Source organism: Canis lupus, chromosome 23 (assembly GCF_011100685.1).
Source record: "Canis lupus familiaris isolate Mischka breed German Shepherd chromosome 23, alternate assembly UU_Cfam_GSD_1.0, whole genome shotgun sequence".
NCBI lineage: Eukaryota > Metazoa > Chordata > Mammalia > Carnivora > Canidae > Canis > Canis lupus.
Window position 1 is genome coordinate 19,381,704 of NC_049244.1, and position 24,490 is coordinate 19,406,193.

At 37.7% G+C, this 24,490-nt stretch overlaps 1 long non-coding RNA gene across 4 annotated transcripts in view; it reads right to left on the minus strand.

The window, feature by feature from the left end:
* LOC119877431 overlaps positions 1 to 24,490 on the minus strand; it is a 152,155-nt gene that overhangs the window by 91,046 nt on the left and 36,619 nt on the right. The window lies entirely within an intron of this gene.

Genomic DNA, 24,490 nt, shown 5'->3' on the forward strand with positions numbered 1-24,490 from the left:
GTAAATGAAAGTGTATTAAAAAATTAAAAGATGAGCTACATACGACCTAAAATACATTGTAGTCCACACTTTGGGTAATATTGGTCTATTCTATTCTCTGTCATCCATGATGTGGTTTTTGTGTCAACTTAAAAAATGTATTGAACTCTTAACTGGAAGGCCTATATATGCATTCTTAATTCTGCTTACAATGTGCTAAATGTTCATGTCCAAACCTGAGCCTGAAGTCCGGTTTCTTGTAGGAGGAGCCAGTGTGTCCTCCCTCCAGCTCAACAGTGTTTTACCTCCTAAATCTCTTGAGCCATAAATAGACAACATCTCCTTTCCAGGCTTGTTTCCTGGAGGTCTAGCCTCCTTTTCTAGGCTTTCTTCTCTAGAAGTCAGCAAGCACTTATCTCTGACCAGCTGTTCTTGTGAAGGACATGGGCCCTCTTTGCCGTATGGGTTCTGGAAACCTTTGCTTTGCCCTGTCACAGGGGAAAAGATGGAGAAACATGACCTGATTCCCACATACAGGAAGTATTAGCTAGCTCTTGCTTATCCCTGATTCTGCAGTCAGACTGCTTGGATATGAGTGTACCATCAGTATTCTTTTGACACCCATGACCCTTCCACACAGTCAGTAAGAGTTAAGAGAAACACACTCTTCCAGGTATTTCCCAGGCTTGAAATTAGAGTAATAAGCTTTCCAGTGATTATTAGTTCTAACTGAGGTTATTAGATAAAGGATGCAGAGGAAAAGGAACCCCCTTACACTGTTAGTAGAAATGCAAGCTGGTGCAGCCACTCTGGAAAACAGTATGGAGGTTCCTCAAAAAGTTGAAAACAGAGCTACCCTACAACTCAGCAATTGCACTACTAGGGATTTACCCCAAAGGATACAAACATAGTGATCCAAAGGGCCACCTGCTCCCCAATGTTTATAGCAGCAATGTCCACAATAACCAAACTATGGAAAGAGCCCAGATGTCCATTGACAGATGAATGGGTAAAGAAGATGTGGTATATACATATATACAATGGAATATTACTCAGCCATCAAAAAATAAATCTTGCCATTTGCAACAACATGGATGGAACTAGAGGGTATTATGCTAAGTAAGGCCAATCAGAGAAAGACAATGATCTTTCTCCACATATGATCTCACTTATATGTGGAATCTAAAACAAAACAGGAGCATATGGGAAGGGAAGGAAAAATAAAACAAGATGAACTCAGAGAGGGAGACAAACCACAAGAGACTCTTAATCATAGGAAACTGAGGGGTCACTGGAGGGGAGGAGGGTGGGGGATGGGGTAACTGGGTGATGGGCATTAAGGAGGGTATGATGTAATGAGCAATGGTTTTTATATACAACTGATGAATCACTGAACTCTACCTCTGAATCTAATAATATACTATATGTTAATTAATCAAGTTTAAAGAAAAAAAAAAGAAGTGGTCATGGCCAGTTTAAGAACAGACCTCTCCCTAAAATGCTTGCACTATTAATAAGAACAGATGCCTTTTTTTTTTTTTTTTAAACAGATCCCTTTCTTATGTAATCCTACTAGGGAGGTGTCTTAGTCTGCTTGGCCTGATAGACTGGGGTGGCTTATAAACAACAGAAATTTATTTCTCAGAGTTCCTGGAGGCTGGAAGTCTGAGAGTAAGGCACCAGCAGATTCCATGTCTATAAGAGCCCACTGCCTCACAGATGGCCATATTCTTGCTGTAACCTCACATGATAGAAGGGGCCAGGAAGCTCTCTAAGGTCTCTTTTATAAGGGCACTCATTCCTTTTGTGAGGGCTCTTCCCTCATGACCTAATCCCCTCTCAAAGGTCCCACCTCAAGGTGTATTACACCTTGATGGCTAGAATTTCAGTAGATGAAATTTGAAGGGGACACAGACATTGAATCCATACAAGGGGGGTATGATATCATACCCAATAGAATCCCTTCCCAGATAATCCAAGAAATCCTCACCACATGCCCCCAGTTACCACAGTTTCTTCTATCATAATCAAGCATTTGGCTTACCAGGAAACATTTATTGAGTGCTTATTGTAAATGCATTACAAAAATGCTAGCTGCTGTTCTGGGAAAAGCAAACGAGTAAGTAGCTGGAGAGAATGTTTTTACCCAAATTATTTATTAGGAACTGGCTGTCCTGAAGACACTGAAAGAATGTGGAAAAGACCGAAAATATAGAAAACAGAATCTGGAACTCTGGATGGGCACTCTAGTAAGGGCAGCAAAATAGAAAGGAGATATGCAGCGTATACATTCTCAGTAGTGTGGCCATTCACAATCATCCCTCCCCCAGATGATGTGTAAACTGTTCTGAAACGCATGAAATGCCTTTTGTAGGTGGATCTCCTAGGATATCACAGGGCTTCTGAACTTTGTCCCTGGAGCGACAGGGGTGAAAAAGAGGCTACACCTCTGGGCTCAGGAGTCAGAGTTATAAGTTGATTCAGGGATTGCAAAAGAATTCTTAGCTTAAAAGAGCTTAAAATCTCATGAAGGGGAAAGGTATATAACCATAAGCCCAAAGGCATAGTGAAATATCTAAATACCAAATTAGTGGTGGAAAAGTCGGGGACCTCAGTGGGTATTCAGAGGAAGGAGAACATCTCTGTGAACTGAATGGTGGAGAAAAACATGACAAAGAAGTACCTGAAATGAACCTCAGGATTTTATTTTTTTTTCCTTTGGGAATCAATGGCTCCATAAAAGGGCATTGGTAGAATGAGGACGAGGACCTAACCATGAGTATTAGAATAAGCTCCATGACTAAAATTTCCCATGCTTACATCACTTTTGTGAGTGTTATTTGATTTTAAATTGGAAGATCTATACGCTCATCGCAAAGATTTAGACATGAGTCCACAAGTAAGTTTCAAAGAGGGAATTATTTAGCAAGACAGTGGGACTATTTCCATTTCTTGAGGGTTTCTACATATGAAAATTTTGACGAAATGCCCTATCACATTTATAAAAATTGTGGTGCGCTTTACTCTAACATATAAATAGTAATAGCCAGTGCTTATTGTTTCTAGTGCTTAAAAGATAGGTTTTCACCTGCACCGTCAACAATAAGGTACTTGTTATCCACAGGTACTTGTTATCGTCACCCCCCTTACACAGATAAGGATTCAGTGTCAAACAAAGATTCTGTGAGCTGCCAAAGCTCACACAGTGCTAAGAGGTAGAACCAGAATCAGAAAGAGGCAGTCCGACTCTAAAACCCACACTTTCTACGACTGTACATAAAATGATCTGGTTATCCTTATTTGGAGAAAGCATCAAAGATTGTTCAGGAACATGACATCCCCTTACCACCTTCACACACTTTCTGTGATAGGCTTTGAAGAGACCCAGTACAAACAACTTACATCAGGTGTGCACATCTGGAAGAATTTTATTCTTGTAGTCAGGAGGGTAAGGAGTCGGGGATCAACTTTTCTACAACCCCTGGATGTAGAAAAGCAACTGAAGAAAAGTTCTCTTCATCCAGAGAGCAATAGCTAGTGCCTACACTTCTTTCCCTGGGCACTTTCTCCCAGGTAGCAAATCCCACATCTGCACAAAAATGGAATGAAATCACACCAACTGATGATGTTTAGTAGTTCTGCATAGGTTACCACAAGTGCAAAGGGACAGTGTTTCTGATAATTAAGTCTCAAAATTAATTCTCCATTAAGATAAATGAAGAAAGTTCTTTCTTCCCAGTGGTATTATTTTAGTCTGCCTGCTGATTGAGAAAGATTAGCAGAGATTAATTTACATTCTCAAGAAAGTGGGACAGGGAGAGATGGAAATGCCTCATAGAGAAAGAAGGTAAATTTAAGTCATGGTTCAAGGTCTCAACCAAATGGGCCAAAATATAGTTTACTTATATCTGTTAATTTCTTATCACTTAGCATCTGACCTTGGCATTATAGGCTTAGAATCTGGAAATCTGGGCTCCAGTCCAGTTTCTAATGCTCACTAGCACCACAATCCTTGAAAAGGCATCTGATGTCTCTGAGTTTCATCTTTCTCACCATTAAAATGGGGATCACATACCAACCTCACCATGTTGGGGGTTCTCATGGGTATAATATGTGCAGAAGTCCTCTGAGGATTCCACAGGCCACAAATGATGTAACCATGTTTGTTTCATCATTAATGTGAACAAGGTGAACCATTTTTGTATTACTAATATTTATTCCATCTGAATAATTTAATACAGATGACAAATTTTACAAACAGCTCAAGCCAAGAGCTGAGGATCGGGATCATTTGGTTCTTATGGCCACAGACTTCCAAAACAAAATTATTAGAACCAATGGTTCTACTCTTAAAGCAGGACCACTGTGGCTTTCCATCATCTGGATAAAAATGAGGTCACTAATTTGGAAACAACACAGAGTCCATCCCTGGCTAACCAAATTAATCCTTCATCAGTGACTAAGAAGAATTAATAGATCTAATGATGGAGAACATTAACTATAGCAAGCTTTTCTCAAAATGTTAGTAAAACAAGCTTAATTGTTTCGAAATGCAAGAAACACTATTAGATGATGGCAATGGAAAAAAAAAAGATGATGGCAATGGGGAAAACAAGATAGAATTGAAGTACTATGTTAATCAAGCACAAACTCTGGCTTGATTGGAAGAATGGAGGAAGACACCTGTCTTCCTTCTAGCACTACAAGGAAGCATGTCAAGACAGTAAAAACATGCAGCTGAAAATGGGTTATTTCTATCTCCTTAAGCTCACATGTAGTCCGTAGAGCCACTGGGCCTTCCTTCCTGGAAAATTAGAAATTGATGATTAGCAATATAAAAGCATAAGAAAATTCAGTGGAAAGATTCTATACCATATAATTACTTGAACATTAAAAAATAGTGGCTTGAGGGATCCCTGGGTGGCGCAGCGGTTTGGCGCCTGCCTTTGGCCCAGGGCGCGATCCCGGAGACCCGGGATCGAATCCCACGTCAGGCTCCCGGTGCATGGAGCCTGCTTCTCCCTCTGCCTGTGTCTCTGCCTCTCTCTCTGTCTCTGTGTGTGACTATCATAAATAAATAAAAATTTAAAAAAAAAATAGTGGCTTGAAAGAGAATAATCTTTTTAACACATTATTATTTGTGTATTTATCTCCACTGCTCCTAAATTCTCATTTTCCTTCCATTATATCCCCATGTCCTTCTTGCTTTTCTCCTAGAGCCTTTCTCCAAAAAAGGCTCTCTCCCATATTTTTTTAAAGTTTTTATTTATTCATTCATGACAGAGAGAGGCAGAGACTTAGGCAGAGGGAGAAGCAGGCTCCCTGTGGGAAGCCTGATGCGGAACTCGATCCCAGGACCCTGGGATCATGACCTGAGTCAAAGACAGATGCTCAATCACTGAGCCACCCAGGTGCCCCCCTCTCTCATATTTTTAAATGACTTTCTGCTGAAAGTTCCTTCATAGCTGATGGATATAAATATTTAAGTATGTGTGTTTATTACATAAATATTATAACAAGAATCACTGTACAGTTTTCAATTAGAAACAAGTGTCTATATTTTCATGTCATCACTCCAAAGATTATTTTCCAAGCCATGTTATTATTTATAAATAGTTACAACCTAGTTTAAGTACAATTTGGAGTTCTATTCATAGAATTTATACTATAGAATAGTATAAGTATAAATATTTCTATGGTAAGTTTCTCTCAATAAAATTTATTGATAATCGTGTCTTAGGTGAAAAAGAGCTTAGCTTTTTGGTATATTGGGATACTTTCTTCTTCTGAAGATACTATTTGAAGAAACAGAACAATATTAATAATAATAATGATAGTGACTATGGTGGCTCAGTCTGTGCTGCCATTTATGGTTGTGTAGGTTGAATGTGACATGGCTCTAGAGGCCACTGCTGACATTTTAGTCATCATAAGATATATGCCAGCATTCCACAGACACCAGGAATGTATCTGCATAAGGACTGGCTTTCCCTAACTCATAGGATTTAGGCTAATGGTGAGCTGCTCCTATTTCTCCAGTCTAACATGCATCAGGCTCTGTTCAATGAGGTTTTCCCATATAACCTCATGTAATCCTCTCAACAATCCCATGAGTATAGAAAGAATTATTGTCAATCTTATTTACAGATTAGGAAACTAAAACCTTAATTCACTCAGTTAGCAAGTGGGAGGGTGAGTTATTCTAAGTTCTTTCAGACTCTGAGTCTAAATCCAAACAACTGATAAACTCTATATTAGACTGACTTTGACTACCAAAGATGTCTGCATTGCCACACATTATCTACATGCTAAATAATGACTTTCTTCTAGCAGATTCCTTCCTCAAAGGTGCAATTACAGGGTCATATAGTACTTTCATTTGTTGAGTCATATAAATGTACTTTTCCATCAATAATGTAATTAAGTTCTACTACATCTTTTCACTCTTCATTCAGCAAATATTTACTGATCAACCACTATGTTCCAGGCACTGTTCCAGGATTTGGAGAAAGAACAGTGGATAAATAGACCACTTTGTTGTTTCGCAGAAGCTTAAAATTAAGTAGGAAGCTGAGAAATCACCTAAGAATAATAGGCTGTTATTCTTACTCCTGTTTTCTATTTTTGAACTGTATAAAATGTTAACCTCAGGGATCCCTGGGTAGCTCAGTGGTTTAGCGCCCACCTTTGGCCCAGGGCCTGATCCTGGAGTCCCAGGATCAAGTCCTACGTCAGGCTCCCTACATGGGCCTTGCTTCTCCCTCTGCCTGTGTCTCTGCCTCTCTCTCTCTCTCTCTCTCTGTCTCTCATAATAAATAAAGTAAAATCTTTAAAAAAATAAGAATAAAATAAAATGTTAACCTCACCATTTAGATCTACATTTTTAATAAGCAGTAATGACAAACATGGTTCACAGTGAACTCTAGCAATCGTTACTCTGCTGTGTATGGGGGAGTGGCGGAAGTGAAGCAGAAAAGGCAAAAAGTGGTTAGGAATTATTTTCTCCTTCTGAACATTCCTATAGCACTTTGTACGACATCACCATGCTTTATGATTAAGTCATTTCTCTGAGTGTCATAGCTAGAATTCTTTCAGGTGGAAATCATCTGACACATAACTAAAAATATAGGGTTATTTGTGCGCACTCAATAAATATCTGTTAAATGAATGAAAACACTACTTGAATGACCAGTAATATCAAAGAGCAGAATAAAATAAAAGAATTAATTATATATTACACACACACACACACACATGCACACAATTTATTGGATGTCCAAGTCTCTCTTTTTTTATAGGAAGCCTCAGAAACCATGACTTTATACACACAATTTGTTTGAACATACCAATCATGCAATAATTTGTATTATTCTTTTGCACCTGATCATAAAATCAGTTTGGGAAAATATCCATTCCCAGGTTTCTCCTTGATCTAGTTGGATTAGGAATCTATTCTTAATTTTTTGCAGATGAGTCTTATAATCAGGCAAAAAAAAAAAAAAGTTAAAACTACTCAAAAAAGATGTGCAACATATCAGACCTCACACTAGATTAAAAATATGAAGAGTAGAGAGGTCTCAATAGGTTAGCACAATTTCTAGTATGTAGTATTTAATGCAGGAAGATAAGATTTGGGGATCACCTGCACGCCTGTTAGAAACAGATTAGAAGTTACTCTATTATGCTGCTATCCTCAGTTTTGAAAATGGGTTCCTAATGTGTCCATGTATGTGAGAAGCAATAGTTTTAAGCTACCCAAAAGAGAAATGCTAGATATACTAGATATACTAGATACAGTGGATACCTGTAATTGGATTAGGAGGAGGGGTTACCATGTTAGAAAATGCTCTCCTCAAAATGGAATTTAAATTCAGTGATGGTCATGCATTTATGCCATGGGAGGAGGCATCCTGCCTGTCTCAAGTAACTGTCTCCTGAGTTGCCACATATACAATTCTACTCATAAGCATACAAACTTTGAAAAAGCCCTATGAAACATATCAGTTGAATTCCTATGCATAACTCAGAGGAATGTCTCTATATGTTTCCAGACATGTCCTAGACGGCAAGAATGTACATGCACAAGAAGGTCATAGGAGCCATATTAAACTAACAGCCCCAAACTAAAACAAACAAATGTCCAACAACTGTAAAACAATCGTAAAATTGGAGCATATTCACAAAGGGGAATATTGTACAGCAATAACAATAAACAATTTATTGCCACAAACAACATGAATATCACAATCACAATATTTGAGCAAAAGAAGCCAGATATAATAGAGTACCTATTGCCCAATTTCATTTATATAAAATACAAAACCAAGCTAACAATCTATGAGCTTAGATGTCAGGAGAATGATAGCCTGGGGAGGCTGCTTACTGGGTGGGGGTAAGAGGGGTTTCTGATGCTAGTTCCTGATCTAAGTGCTGGCCACATGGGTAATTTTGTGAAAATGTATTAAGGTTAACATTTAAAATTTTTAAACATTTCTGAAGGTTTGCCATATACCAGAGCACCATTTACTCCTAGAAAAAAAAAAAAATGTCTGACTGTGTTTCTCCTCAAATTCTATGGTTGTTCATAGGGTAGGGGATTTTTTGCTGGTTATCTTCACTGATTCATAGTCTTCTATCCTACAGAGAAGAGCTATAGAGAGTTTGTATAGAAAATACATGACAATTTCCAAATGCAAAGATTATGCCTTTTATCTACTTCCAGTCTGTTATTTACTTTGAATGTGTTTTCCAATAATGGCCCTATATTTGTGCTGATTCATCCTCTTGACCCTGCCAGATTCTCTATATAAACACTGAACAGAGAGAAGAATCTATAACTCATCTAGGTCAGTGATTCCAATGAAGTCAGTGACGAACAGACCAGAGTTCAGCTCTCCAAAGCTCACCTTGTCAGCCCTGCATGTGAATAACCCGTTCCTTCCAGTCAGGGGACCCTATGGGTGAGCATGTTGACAGTAAATATCTATCACTATGGCTAGAATAACAGGCCACTGAGTCAAAAGAACTGCTGGAGGATGAGGACAGTGAGGTTGGTGCAGGCACTGAGCTAAGGAGCTTTTGAGAACCTCTCTAGCAAATCATGTGCTGCCCCAGATCTCCACTGATCCCTTTTTACTATTTTTGGGCACCTCCCTCCCAGACTGTTGGTGGGCTCTCCCGTCCAAAAGCCGGTACCTACAGTTCTTTCTCAGATGATTTTGGGGGCCCCCAGAACTGCTTCACTAGCATTTGTAGAGAGCTGGGAGTCTGGAAACGTGCCTCACCCCAGGGCAGCACTTGATAACAGCTCCAGCCCCACACCAGCGTCAGGACCAGAGCAAGGGGAAGGTAAGGGAAGAATATAATCTAAGGAGACACCAAAAATTTGGTAATCAAAATAAATATTTCAATGCAATATTAAAAAAATCAGAATGAACACAAAAATCCATGATGATCAAAATATCAAAATTTATAGACATCGATATTACTGAAATTGCCTCAGGTTCCAGTATGTTTTCCACATTGCCCCAAAGCTCCCCTCTAGATGTTTCCCCTCTCTCTGGGGCCTAAAGCGTTGGGAGAAGGACTCCTCTGTCTTTTCGAGTTGGGGGGTTTTCTTTTTCCTCACGGGATTTACATCTCTCCCATCTCACCCGCCACACACCTTGTTTTCCCATTCCCACAATCTCCACAGGACACCCCTCCAAAAGTGTCACCTTTCTAGAAGGACTGTCTTCTGAGGCACATCTCACTCCCAGCACTTTTCCTTCCATCAGTATGCTGATCTGCCAAGACTAAAGAATTTATTTATTTTTTACTATTGTACTTCCTATAGTCTGTCTTTCTTCTAGTGCTGATTTTAGTTCAATCTCCTCTTATTCCTTTCACGCAGTAGGACACCCAGCCACCCTCTGACCTGGCTTGAGGAAAAGTTTCTGTTTTTCCACCTTCAGGTAATGTGGACTTTATTCTGTCAGAGGCATTAGATTTATGTAATCTTATTTTTCTTGTTGGTCTGTAAAATTATGAGGATGCTTGGAGAGATTTGACCTTAGCTGCCATAACAGCCCCCAGAAATCCCCACAGTTTTTGACCCCTCATGGAGAGTGTGCTGACTCCAGAGCCCTCGCCTACTGGGCTGCCTCATTTTGACCTTCTACCTGGACACCTTCTCCTGTCCTCAGGCTGACAACGCCACAGGTAGAAAATGTGATACAAAGAAAAGTGCATAGACCTTAACACTGAAAGCATAATATTACTTTCAGAGAAAATAATAACCTGCCCTAAAAATATTTTACAATTCATTACAATTCATGAAGCTCCAACTATGAAAATCACAACCCTGTCACGTTACAGTTCTAACTGCATGTGTAAACAACTAAACAACTCTAAGTGGAATATAATATTGGATTCATGCCTTTAAATTTATTTCATTACTTGCTATATTGTAGCAAATGAAATGCTGGGAAGCAGGAATGAGAAGCAAGTGTACTAGGTTCCTAGCTCATGAGCTTTATAACATACATTTAAGGTGCCATCTCCTGGCGAGAGCTTTTCCGTACCTCTAAACTGGAGCATGCATTTCATCTTTGAATGTGTTGCTGGAACAGGCTGTAATAATGACATCTGGCCACTTATTTCTAAGGTAAACATAAAAAATTAAAAAGTCCTCTGCTATGATTAAATAATCATATTTAATCATATTATTAATGATTATTAATTATGTAATATTCAAATATTGTTTAATAATTATTAAATAATTATAGGTAGATTATATAGATAATTATAATAATTATCTGCTAGTATTTAGTCAGTTAAAAGTAGGGAGCTTCTAAATAAACTATGTAAATTATATCAATGTCAATTTCCTAGTTTTAATATTGGACTATAATGATGCAAGATGTTAACACTGAGGCAGGCTGAGTACTAGAGATCTTTGTGTACTTTTCAATTTCATGTGTACCTATGATTTTTCAAAATAAGCATTTTTAAAAGTTTAAACAATAACAACAAAGGTTTTTCCTGTCCTATAGGAAAAGCTTTTAGTTTGCAAGATAGGATGCTGCTCTTTAGCTGGGATCTAAGAGGCAAGCTGTGTAGACGTTAGTGCCCAACAACCTAAATTCCATTGCACATGATGCCATCTATAAATGTCTTGCAAATGGAGAGAGTCTTCATGTGTATCTAAGAAATTGATCTGCACTGATACCCAGTGCGTGAATGACATTCAGTATTTCAACTGACAATTGTCTTGGGATCACTTGTTTTAATCCTGCCCTTGCCATGTCACTAAATCTTTCTGAGCACACCTGATGAGTCATGCAGTAGTTGGCTGTGTGTGACAGACTGAGTAAACGCCCCCAAAGATATTGGGTCCTAATCCCTGGAACTTGTAAATGTTACCCTGTTTGGAAAAAAGGGTCTTTGCAGATAGATTAAGAGTCTTCAGGTGAGGAGACCATTGTGAATAACTAGGGAATCCCTAAAAGCAAGTGTCTTCATAAGAGAATGGCAGAATTTGGTTATATGCTGGTATCTTTATGTCAGCAGAGACCTCAGAAATTGAGTAAGCCTTCCCACCTAGTGTTGCTTCTGCAGAGCCCAAAGGGTCTCCACTTCATGTTCAGGATTGATTAGCAAACTTTCTCCCATCACATATATTAGTTTCCTGTGGCTGCTATAACAAATGATCACAAACATGTTGGTTTAAACCAACAAAAATGTATCCTCTTACAGTATGTAGGCTGGAATTCCAAAATCCTTATTTCTGGACTGAAATCAAAATTTCAGTAATTTATATGCTCAATGAAAAAATATTTCCTACAAGTAAGCCCATGGCTTTTCTATCTCATATTACAATAGGCACATTCAATGATAAGGTCCCTCAGCTTATTCTATCATATAGAATGATATTAGCTATGGGCTTTTCATATATGGCCTTTATTATGTCAAGGTACATACCCTCTAAACTTACTTTGGTGAGGGTTTTTATCATGAATGGATGGTGTACTTTGTCAAATGCTCTCTCTACATCTATTAAAATGATCATATAAACTTTATTCTTTCTTTTATTAATGTGATGTATCACATTGATTGGTTTGTGAGTGTTAAACCACCCTTGCCGCCCAGGAATAAATTCCACTTAATTGTGGTGAATGATTTTTTTCATGTATTGTTAGATTCAGTTTGCTAGTATTTTATTGAGAATTTTTGCATACATGTTCATCAGGGATATTGACCTGCAGTTAGTTAGGAGTCTCTTTTTTTTTTTAAGATTTTATTTATTTATTCACGAGAGACACCCAGAGAGAGGCAGAGACATGGGCAGAGGGAGAAGCAGGCTCCTCGCAGGGATCCCGATATGAGACTTGATCCCAGGACCCCAGGATCACGATCTGAGCCAAAGGCAGATGCTCAACCACTGAGCCATCCAGGTGCCCCTTAGAGGAGTCTTTATCTGGTTTTGGTATCACAGTAATGCTAACCTCATAGAATGAATTTGCAAGTTTTCCTTCCTTTTCTATTTTTTTAGAATAGTTGGAGAAGAATAGGTATTAACTCTTTTTTAAATGTTTGGTAGAATTTACCTGTGAAGCCATCTGGCCCTGGACTTTTGTTTTTTGGGAAATTTTTGATTACTGATACAATTTCTTTGTTGGTTTTTGGGTCTGTCCAAATTTTCTATTTCTTCCTATTTCAGTTTTGGTGGTTTATATGTGCCTAAGAATTTATCAATTTCTTTCAGGTTATCTAATTTGTTGGCATATTTTTTAAATAATATTCTCTTATAATTGTTTGAATTTCTGTGATGTTGGATTTTCTCTTCTCTCATTTGTGATTGGGTCCTTTCTCTTTCTGATAAGTCTGGATAGAAGTTTATCAAATTGTATTAATTTTTTAAAAGAACTGGCTCCTGGTTTCATTGATCCATTCTATTTTTTTAGACTTTATCATTTTTTTCTGTTCTAATCTTTATTTCCTTCCTTCTTCTGGCTTTAGACTTTGTTATTCTTTTTCTAACTCCTATAAGATTAGGTTGTATATTTGAGATTTTTCTTGCTTCTTAAGGTAGGCTTGTATTGCTCACTGCTTCCCTCTTAGGACTGCTTTTGCTGCACCCCAAAGATTTTGTACTATTGTGCTTTCATTTTAATTCCATATACTTTTTTTATTTCTTCTTTGATTTCCTGGTTGACCCATTCATCGTTCAGTAGCATGCTGTTTAACCTCCATGTATTTTTGATCTTTCCCAATTTTTTCTTGTGGTTGATTTCTAGTTTTGTACTGTTGTGGTCAGAACAGGTGCATTGTACAATTTTAATCTTTTTATATTTGTTAAAGCCTGTTTTGTGACCTAATAAGTGGTCTATTCTGGAGAATGTTCTATGTGCACTTGTCAAGAATTCTGCTGTTGTAGTCTGTTTTTGAGGATGGAATGTTCTGAATATATCTGTTAAATCCATCTGGTCCAGTGTGTCATTCAAAGATATTGTTTCCTTGTTTACATTATGTTTAGTAGATCTGTCCATTGATGTAAATGGGGTGTTAAAGTCCTCTAATATTATTGTATTATTATTGATCAGCTCCTTTATGTTTGTTAGTAAGTGTTTTATAGATTTGGTGCTCCCATGTTGGGTGCATAAATATTTAAAATTGTTACATTTTCTTCTTAGATTGTCCTCTTTATGATTATAATTCCCTTTTGTGTCTCTTGTTGCAGTCTTTATTTTAAAGTCTAATTTGTCCAATATAAGTATTGCTACTCCAGCTTTCCTTTGATATTCATTGGAGTGATAAATATTTCTCAACCCCTCACTTTTAATCTACAGTCATCTTCAAGTCTAAAATGAGTCTTTTGTAGGCAGCATATAGATGGGTTTTTTTTTTAATCCATTCTGACACTCTATGTTTTGATTGGAACAGTTAATCCATTTACACTCAAAGTAATTATTGATAGATATGTACTTAGTGTCTTTTTAATTACTTATTTTGTCATTGTTTCTGGAGATTTCCTCTGATCCCTTCTTTGTCACTTTTGGTCTCTCCTTTGTAATCAGAGTCTCCTTTAATATTTCTTGCAGGACTAGTTTAGTGGTCACAAATTCCTTTAGTTTTTACTAGTCTAAAACTACCTCTCCTATTCTGAATGATATCCTTGCTGGATAGAGTATTCTTGGCTGCAGATCTTTCATTCAGCACTTTGCACTTTGAATATATCATGCCACTCTCTTCTGGCTTGCCAAGTTTCTGTTGAGAAATATCCAGCTAGCTTTATGGGTTTTCCTTGTAAGTTAAAGTCTTCTTTTTGTCTTGCTTTTAAGATTTTTTCTTTATCACTGTATCTAGCAAATTTAATTACAACGTGTCTTAGTGTTGTCCTGCTTTGGTGTTGGCTTGTTTTTGTTGATTTTGATGCAAATTCTCTGTGCCTCTGGAATTTAAATGTTGTTTTTTCTTCCCCAGATTAGGGAAATTTTCTGCTATTATTTCTTGAAATAAATTTTCTGCCCCCTTTACTCCTCTTCTTCTAAGATTCCTACCATATGAATGTTATTATGTTTGATGTTGTCACTGAGCTTCCTAAGTCCTTTCTCGTGTTACATAATTCTTCTTTCTCTCTTGCATTCAGCTTATTTTCCATTATTTTGTCTTCTAGGTCACTAATTCATTCCTCTTGTTCTTTCAGCAAGCTGTAGCTGTTCATTACATCAAGCCTGTTTCCAATCTTCTTTATTGCATTCTGCATGTCTGATTCTTTTTAAACTCTTTGATTTCCAGGATAATGGTACCACTGATGTCTTTTATTCTTTTCTAAAGCCCAATGAGTACCCTTTAAAAAATATTTTATTTATTTATTCATGATAGACACAGAGAGACATAGACATAGGCAGAGGGAGAAGCAGGTTCCTCATGCAGAGCCTAGTGTAGGGCTTGATTCCAGGATCCTGGGATCATGACCTGAGGCAAAGGCAGATACTCAACCACTGAGCCACCCAGGTGACTCCAATGAGTGCCCTTTTGATTGCTGCTTTAAATTCTCCATCAGGTATGCTACTTATCTCTGTTTCATTTAGTTGTCTGGTAGTGATCTTATCTTATTTTTTCATTTGGGAGAAATCCATCCATCTTGGCATTTTGTCTAAGTGTCTGCCTTCTTCTCTATAGAAAAGCTAATTATGTCTCCTGCTTCTGAAGTAATAGCTTTAGAATGTAGTGCCCAGGGCCTGATGCTTCAGGGAGTATCTCTGGGTGTGCTGCATACAATGGAGTAGGAGGACCCTAGGCTGGTCTCATCACATGAATACAACTAGATAACTATCAGATCATCCTAAATAGACCTGAAGATAGAAAACACTCTACAACTAAAGAAAGAGAAAAAGCCACCTCAAAGAAGGTAGGAAGTGCAGAGATGTAATTTAGGGGAGAAAGGGATTGCAGGTGCTGCAGAGGGAAGAGAACTGTGGTCACAGAACAGCACACAGGGGAATGCACAAGGAGAACATTTCCCCAAAGCTATTGGCTTAGAAAATGAGAAAGGCTAAATTTCACGAGTTCTCGCAACCAGTGGGGCTTAATGCTTGGAGTTTTAAAGATCACTAGGCTTGGCTGGGATAGAGCCTGTAGGGCACTGCACTGCTACTGAAGACAAGCTGTCAAACAACCTGGGGACAGTGTGGAAACAGCAATTTGAAGAACACCTGGGGCACATGGTGAGATTATTCACTTTTTTTGGAGAGCTTCCCTGAGAGACAGCATTCATAGTGATGCCTCTCTGGGAACAAAGGATCTGGCTGGCACCCTCCCCTCAGCACAAACACAGAGCCACCTGAGGGAAGCAGCACAGTGCAGACATAGGCTGCCTAACTTGCTTACACCAAATCCCACACCCTTGTGCTCTGGCAGGCCTGCCCTTCTCAGTCAAGTTGTCTCAGTCCCAGTGTAGTGATACCCTCCCCCAAAAGACCAGCACAACCCCTGCTCCCACCATGTCTCTAGAACAGAGTGTTTCAGGGCCTCAGTTCTGGTAGAGTTGGTGTCAGGTCTCATTTCACAAGCAGACCAGAGCACATCTAGTTAAAACTCACCACATTGAGGCCAGGGACCAAACACTGCCCACAGCAGGAGGAGTGCCTCTGCAGATGACTGGCCTTAAAGGATAGAGCAGCCAAGACAAAACAGCAGAGGGCACACAGACCTTGCATTTTAACATGTCCCCAGGTGATTGTATCATGCACATTATAAAGTTTGAGAAGCTCTGCTCTAGGACTCAGGAAATCAGCAACATCTTGAAATGGCCTCATACATCTAAGCCTACATGTAAATCCTCAGCTGCAGGTATTAGCCTACCAATAAATGCCAGTGCTTTAGAGAATATCTTACCATTTGCCCAGATACAGCATCTACTTTTGCACCCACTAGCCAGAGATTGTTTTGACATAATACATACCATTAACAACATTCTAAACACAGTAATTTCTTTAGGAAATAAAGACTATAACTTTTCCCCACTCCTTGGTATAATACAGCTTTTATTGTGGCTCTCTGACTCCCAGACTTCACGTTGTTTTCTTCAAGCAGTATTATTCTAGTGCCAGCTGAGAAGGGCAAGCTCAGCCCAGCTGGGTTTTTCCTTTCCTATTGTTGCTTCCTTAGAAGTTAGTAGTCTCGTCTTCTTTGGTACCCTGTTTGAGAGCTCCGTGGGTGTTCTCTGGGCTTGTAATTTCACAGAGTTTGTTTGGGAACAGTAATGTTTCCATAGTTCCAATTGCTCTGTTTGTCTGACTCCCTGTTACTGATGTTTACAATCTCATGGAGACATGTGAGGCCAACTTGTCCATATTTGCTCTCTTTGTTTGCAACAATGCTGTATTTTGACCTGATTTCACAAAAGCACTAATGTATTTCTCTCCATCATGTAAACCTTAAACCTTTAAACCTCCATCCTTTAAACCAATTCTTTGGTTTAAAGTTTGCTTGATTTTATCAGAATTAAAGGAAAAATTGGATTCAATCTTACTCATTCCAACCCACATTCCACTGACAAGAAAGGGTCATTCTTGAAGCTGATACAAGCAGACACACTCATTCTTCTCCCTAGTTATTTTACATTAAATGATCCTTTGGTCTATGGCCACTGGAAAACAGTAGTGATCACCAAGAGAGAAACTGAAAGAATAGCTAATTACTCAGGGAAAAACTCTTGGCTAATGACTCACTGAATTAGACAAACAGAAACCTCACATCAAACTTACTTAAACCCTAGCTCTCTTCTCTGCAACAGTACATCCTGGGGCTGCAGACTATGCCATCAAAGGCACAAACAGCAAATACTCTAAGAAATTATCAGGGCTGGAGGATAAATATGAGCAAGTCAAGTTTAATTCTACTCTCTTGGCAAGGAAAAGCAGTTAGAGGAAAAATAGGAATGGATTCAAATGCTACCCATTCCTCAAACCAAATATTTATTTAAAATAACCATATGGCCCCCCAAAAATGTTTGTTTGATTTGATATTTGTCTCTTCTTTCTATTTCCTCCTGGGCAAACTGAGAAATGAATGGCTATGTTTTTAAATAGGATAAAGCAACTTTAAATAAAAACTATATAGCAAAGTCAGATTTATTTGAATATGAGAATCATATGAGAGCCAATGAGGGCATTATTTTTGCCCCAGAGGGGACATTTTCTAGTAGACAACATGTCTTAGGTGCTACTTTTGATGAATATTTATTTTATTAGCATCACATTTTGTATTCTATATTGCTAGACACACATTCTAACTCAAAATTAGTATAAATTCTATTATTCATATGGTAAGTAGCCATCATAAAGTGAAAATGCCTTATTGTTGCAGATGGGCATTAAAAAAAAACTACACGTACAATGTCAAAGAATTTGAGTATTTTGGAGAACCATATAAAAGTGTTGCAAATCCTGCAGTACCCATTTGAGATAAGGAAGAAGGAATTATCAGGTTGATGTTGGCAAGGCTATATAACCTTGGGCCAAGAAGCTCTCTGAGCCTCCATTTACTGCAGTGTAAAATGTACAGTTACAGTGGCAGGGTTGACAGGGACTTAGTGGAGGTTAAACAAGATCCCCAAATTCAAGCACCCAGTTCTCTGTCTGGCCCATAGCAACTTAGTTCCTTGCTTGTTGTAGCAACTACCTCTCAAGGGCCTTCCATTTAGTGTGTAAATTATATACCATTGTAAAAAATAAAAAAATAAATAAATAAAAAAAGGACTCCATAACTTGGTACATTTCTGTCTCTAAAATACCCCACACAATTCTAATACCTGATGAGGCTAGAGAAAACTGGTCTTTAAGTGTTATGGAGATTATTCTTTCTCCTAAGGATTGACCTGACCCTCCTGGTTCATATCTATAAGAGTAGAAAAGCTGAATTTTGCCTGACACAGAGAGGGCCTAAGTTCCAGCCTGCAGCAGGACACAAGGACTCTGAGAGCTTCCCCTGCGATGGTGTCTTCTAATAGAAAACTCAGTGCTCCTGGGGCCCACTATGGGTTGTACTGCTTGTTAGTGGACACAGTTAACATGTCAAAATATGCACTTGTTAATTGAGTCAGTAAATGTAAAGTGTTGGTTCATACAAATAATTTGCATTTATGACTCTTTTTTAGTTTGCAGCATTTAGTTCTTAAGTATCTTTCAGAACAAGATATTTATTATATTTATATACTACTTAATAGCAACAGAAAATATTAGAGTGTCCCTGAACAATGTATGTTTTCTAGTGCCAATAACCATTTGATCAGTCCATGGATGTTATATGTTATACATACATGTAGTAAACTCTGTTTTTTTTAAATAACTATTCGATTCATACATGTTACATGACTTTTTCACTTTTCATTTGAAAACTAGGAATAATAATACCTTCTTCACAGGGCTCCTGGGAATATTAAAATAAGAGTGAGAAATAAAGAGCTTTATATACAGTGGTGCTTGAATGTTACTTCTCTTTTATTTACCCAGTTAATGAATATTGAACAATTATTACATATTAATTTAAGTGTTGGGTTATTGGGGCCAGCCAAGAGTTTACTTTTTAGTGGTGAAGTCAAAAAATGAATATATGAGATCATTTAGATAGTGATAAGAACTAAAAAGTGGTGAATATACCAGTTAGCTGTTACTATGTAACTAATTTCAAAATTCAGTGACTTAAAAAGACAAGAATTTATTATTGCTGCAGACTAGTTATATAGTTCTTCTAGACTCAGCCAGTCTCACTCATTTATCAGTGGTCATCTGCATGTTGGCTCAATGGCTCTACAGATCTTGGCTTGAGTCTCTTACATGTATAGAGATCTACACTGAGACAACTTGAGTCTATTCCATATGGGCTGGCACCCTTCAGCAGGACTTCACTTTCATTCAATTGGCCAAATTAAATCTGTAAGATTCCACCTCTTAATGGGAGGAGTTGAAAAGTTAAGGGGTTTGGACACAGAAAGGTATGAAAAATTGCTTTCATATTTGAAATCAATCCATGCCAGTGAGTTTAATGGCCACTTTAATGGGAGCAATCAGAGAATCCTCTTTGAGTGGGTGTCCTTTGAGTTAAAAATGAGCTGGCCTTGTGAAGACTTAAGAGTCTAGCAGGCAGAGAGAATAGCACATGCAAAGTCACTGAAGCAGGAACTATGACTTTATTATTTTCAAACAATGGACAAAAGACCGTGTGGCTGTTCTGTCTTCCTCCATAGAGCAAGATCCACTTCCATAGATCTGTCTGGTAGAGGAGATCAGGATGAAGAACTTGAGAGTGGAAGTACAACAGCTATAGATTTAAGAGTTTAGAGACCAAAACTCAGTCTATCCTTTTGCTATGATCAAAAATAATACAACTGCTTCCACAAAGAACTCCCAAGGTTTCCCATCTAACAAAATCTATAGAGACATTCAGGGTTGGATTTTCAGATGTAATATAAGATAGAACATTTGTTATTGCAGAAAACATTAAGCAGTATTTCTAAAATAGATCACTTCCATCCTTTCCCCAATTACCACAGGGTTTTCTTTCTAGGGCAGAACTGTAGAATTTTCCTAAGTAGTTTCATTTTATTATTTTTTGATCTGTCTTCACAAAAATTTTCATTCCAGTAACTCAAAGTACAAAAAAATCCTAGCTCATTGCAGTAGGCACAATTAAAATTGAAACAGAAACTGCAAGAGGCAGAAGGCCAGATCAAGGCAAAGTCAGGCTTTTGGCTCATGTCATGAAATGTCTTCATGACATTTCTACAGTCAGTGTCTATTTGTTTAATGCATAAGAAATGTGGTCCCTAAATTAGAAACCAGAAAACATGGGTTCTAAGACTAGATCCAAGCCAAAGAGCAAGGTCTATGTCTTATTTGTCTTTGTATGATTAGCTCCTAAGGAAGCATTAATTTAATACTAAACAGGTAGATGGCTGACTATTTGCTGGCAGGTTAGCTTACTAGCTGGCTGGCTGGATAAATGAAGGATACTGAAAGGAGGAAAAAGGGCAAGATTCCCCAAAGCCAGGTCCCTTAAGAGATATTGCCAATAGATGATTAGTTTTCTCTTAGTTGGCCATAAATAGGAAAATAGACATTGGATTCACTTCCAAACAAATATTCACAGCACCCTAGAAGTCTATCAAACTCCTTGGCATCAGCATTTTCATCCCAAAAATGGGACAGCTGCTCTAGGTGGTTCCTAGTTTTTGTCCATCTCTTATACCGTAGGGTTCTATGATATGCACTTCTTTTTTTTTTTTTTTATGATATGCACTTCTAAGTACAAGACCATCCTTGATGATGAGAAATACATTTCAAAGCTCAGTCTGTGGGCAGTGGCTCTTTCTACTATTTTCTTTTTTCAACTTGGAAAAAAAAATGCTTGGAAAACCTGACTTATTAATATTGCCAAAAATATTAGTCACATTAAGCACATGGAATATTTATAGTGAGAGAAAAAAAGAAGTGCTAAATCCCTGTTCTCTGTGAAGTTCTTCATTTTATAATTTATCTTGTTATATAGCTGAAAAATCTCTTTAGCAAGAAACTAATTCTACCCCATATTCCACCCCTCAAAATTCCTCTTCTGATGTATCTATTGATTGGCCAGAATTTCTTGTTTATTTTTTAAAAATTTAATTCCAGTATAGTTAATATATGGTGCTATATTAGTTGCAGGTATACAATATAGTGAATCAACAATTCTATACATTACTCAGTGCTCATCACGGTAAGTGTACTTTTAATCTCCTTCATCTATTTCACCCATCCCCACCCTCACTCATTCCTTCTGGCAACCATCAATTTGTTCTCTATAGTTAAGAATCTGTTTCTTTATTTCTTTTTTTTCCTTTGTTCATTTGTTTCTTAAACTCTACATATGAGTGAGATCATATGGTATTTGTCTTTCTCTGACTGACTTATTTCAAATGGCAATATTTCATTTTTTTATGGCTGAGTAATATTCCATTGTATATGCATACTGCCTCTTTTTTATCCATTCATCTAGCAATGGACACTTGAATTGCTTCTGAATCTTAACTATTGTAAATATGTTGCAATAAACATAGAAGTGGATATATCTTTTCAAATTACTTTTTCATATTCTTTAGGTAGATATTCAGTAGTGGAATCAATGGATCATATGACAATCCTATTTTTAAGTGTTTGAGAAAACACCATACTATTTTCCACAGTGGTTGTACCGGTTTCATTCTCACAAATAGTGCATAAGGGTTCCTTTTTCTCTATTCTTTCCAACACTTGTTTCTTGTGTTTTGGTTTTAGCCATTCTGACAGGTGTGAAGTGATATCTCATTGTAGTTTTGATTTGTATTTCCTTGATAATGAGTGATGTTGAGTATCTTTTCATTTCTCTGTTGGCCATCTGTATGTCTTCTTAGAAAATGTCTGTTCCTGTCTTCTCATTTTAATTGGATTATGTATTTTTATGTATGTGGATCCTTTTCTTGTTAAAACACCTCTTTTCATACTTCCTTGTGGAAATTTCCCTTTCTCATTTCATGTGGTTCTACTAGTTTGGGGAGGGGAGTTGCCAAGCATACCACCAAGGTGCACTACCAGACATAGGAGTGGACACATAACCAGAAGTTTCATGTTTTCTTATTACCTCTGCTTATTTATTTAAATCTTTATTTTGCTTAACATCACAAATAATATTTATTTATTAATTTATTTATTATTTATTTGGGATGTTAAATTATGTTTTATTTATCCCAAATAAATATTATTTTGGATATTAAATTATCATGGTGGCCTTAAAAATATTCTTTGGACATTCTACTTTTTAAGGTTTGCTCCTTAGAGACACGGAAAGACAGAAATGGTTTAGAGATGATTCATCCAAGGGCAGTACTAGAGAGGTATATAAGGATGTTCCAGTTCTAATATTCCAGACAGTGGTTTTCCAGTTTGAACTTATGTCAGAATCACATAGAGACTTATTATAACATGGATCTCTGGTCCCTGCTCCTAGAGCATCTGGTTCAGGAGATTTGTTGTAAGGAAGAGAATTTGCAATTCTATCAAGTTCCAAAGTGATATTGATGTTGCTGATTTATAAACTTCACTTTGAGAACTACTAACTTCCAGTACCATCCTGGATCTTTTCTTTTGTTGAGGTCTGGTTTTCCGGTGTGTTCCTCAATCTGAAACTATCTGGAATCCCTCTAACAAATCAGTTTTCCTGTTTAAGTTCCAGTAGACACATTAAGTCAGATTCTATAACTTATAATAAATTTTTGGAATCATGGGTGGATTTTCTAAAGCATGCTAGGACACATTGGTTTGAATTCTCTTGGCTAATCCAATACTTATTTCTGCTAAGGTCCACAGAAGCATGGATGAACTCTGATGTTCACTCTTCCCTTTCTGACTTCCCACCTGCCCTGGCTTAGGCTCGGGAGTTGTCCGTGGTCCTCACACTCTACACCAGGTCTGTCTAAATTTCTCCTGCTCCAAATACCTGCTAACTGAGCCAGGTCCTACTTTCATAATCACCAACACCGGGTTCCACATAGATGGTAAGAGCCTTAGCTATACCCATTGTTCCAGGCAGTTTTATGTTTTCTTATCTCTGCTTATTTATTTAAATCTTTATTTTGTTTAACATCCAAAGTAAATATTATTTGGGATACTAAACTATGATGATGGTCTTAAAAATGTTCTTTGCATGGTGTCCCTGAAATGAATACTCATACCCAGGACATTTCTCTATCCTACTGGGACAAGATTTTTGAAAATTTGAGAAGATACTTCAGTCAGCTATTCTATTTTTCTCTTTTGAATTCAACAGCCCTCAAGTTGGGTTGAAGATGTCTAATCTTTGCTAGTCTTACAAGATGGTAAATTTCAACCTCAGGTAGATTGTGGACACAGACTTAGAGGAGTACCCACTTTCATCTGACTAACTCATACCATCCCCCTGAGGTCTCAGTATAGATGGCTCCTCTTCCGGGAAGTTAGTTACTGTCTCAACACTAACATTACTGCCCTACCATGGTTCCCATAGCAACTGCTTCTGCTCCAATTACAGACTGCTTAACAAAAGTAAAATTACCTGTCTACTTTCTGTATTCTCTCCTCTCTCCACTAAACCCTAAACTTCTTGAGTACTCTCTGTTATTATATCTCTGGTATAGGACAATGCCTTATCTACTGTAGGTATTCAAAAACATTTCTCAAACATTGTGTAGATATACAGTTTATCATATTCTGTGTGTCTGGTGGTTTGGTAACCACCAGGTACAGCTTAGTTTTGCCTTCCCAGCACCCATTTCCCACTTCTTCTGGTAAATGCACTCTTGTATTCCTTTGGTGAAATCACTTTTCCCATACCTTTAATTAATGTCCTTTGAGGTCAGACCTCACACCAGGCTCCTAGGAGCAGCATGTAACCAAAGCCTGGTATTTTAAGCTCTTTGACCAAGATTCAGAATAAAATTTCTGCCTGCTCTAATTAATGAAATTGTTCCTCATGAAATAGCTAAGTGAGAAATCAGAACTCTGAAATAGCTCAAAGGGATTTTTCAACAGAAGTCTTTCCAATTTTTGCCCAAGAAGAATCATCTTTAAGGTCTCTTCAGCAAAATTGTCTAAGAATGTCCTGGCACACTTGGCCAATTGTTGAGCCCAATCCTAACCACAATAAGTGGATCAGGAATGGAAATGAGACCTAAGGCAAGACATCAAGAAACCCACTGGCCATCCTTGTTTCTTCTTGGGAAGAGCTTATCTGGAAATTATGAGTAAAAAAGCAACCCTGAAACTGGGAAAAGATTCTGATGAAACCCATTGAGCACCTGGATCCATCTATGCTTGAATTGAGACTGGTCTTAAACATTTAATTTACAAAAGGTAATAAAATTCTCTTTCTTGCTTAAATCGGTTTGAGCTCAGCTTCTGCCATTTTCAACTGAAATATCCTAATTAATGCAGTGTACAATATCATATTTAATTAACATTTTCAAGTAACAGATATC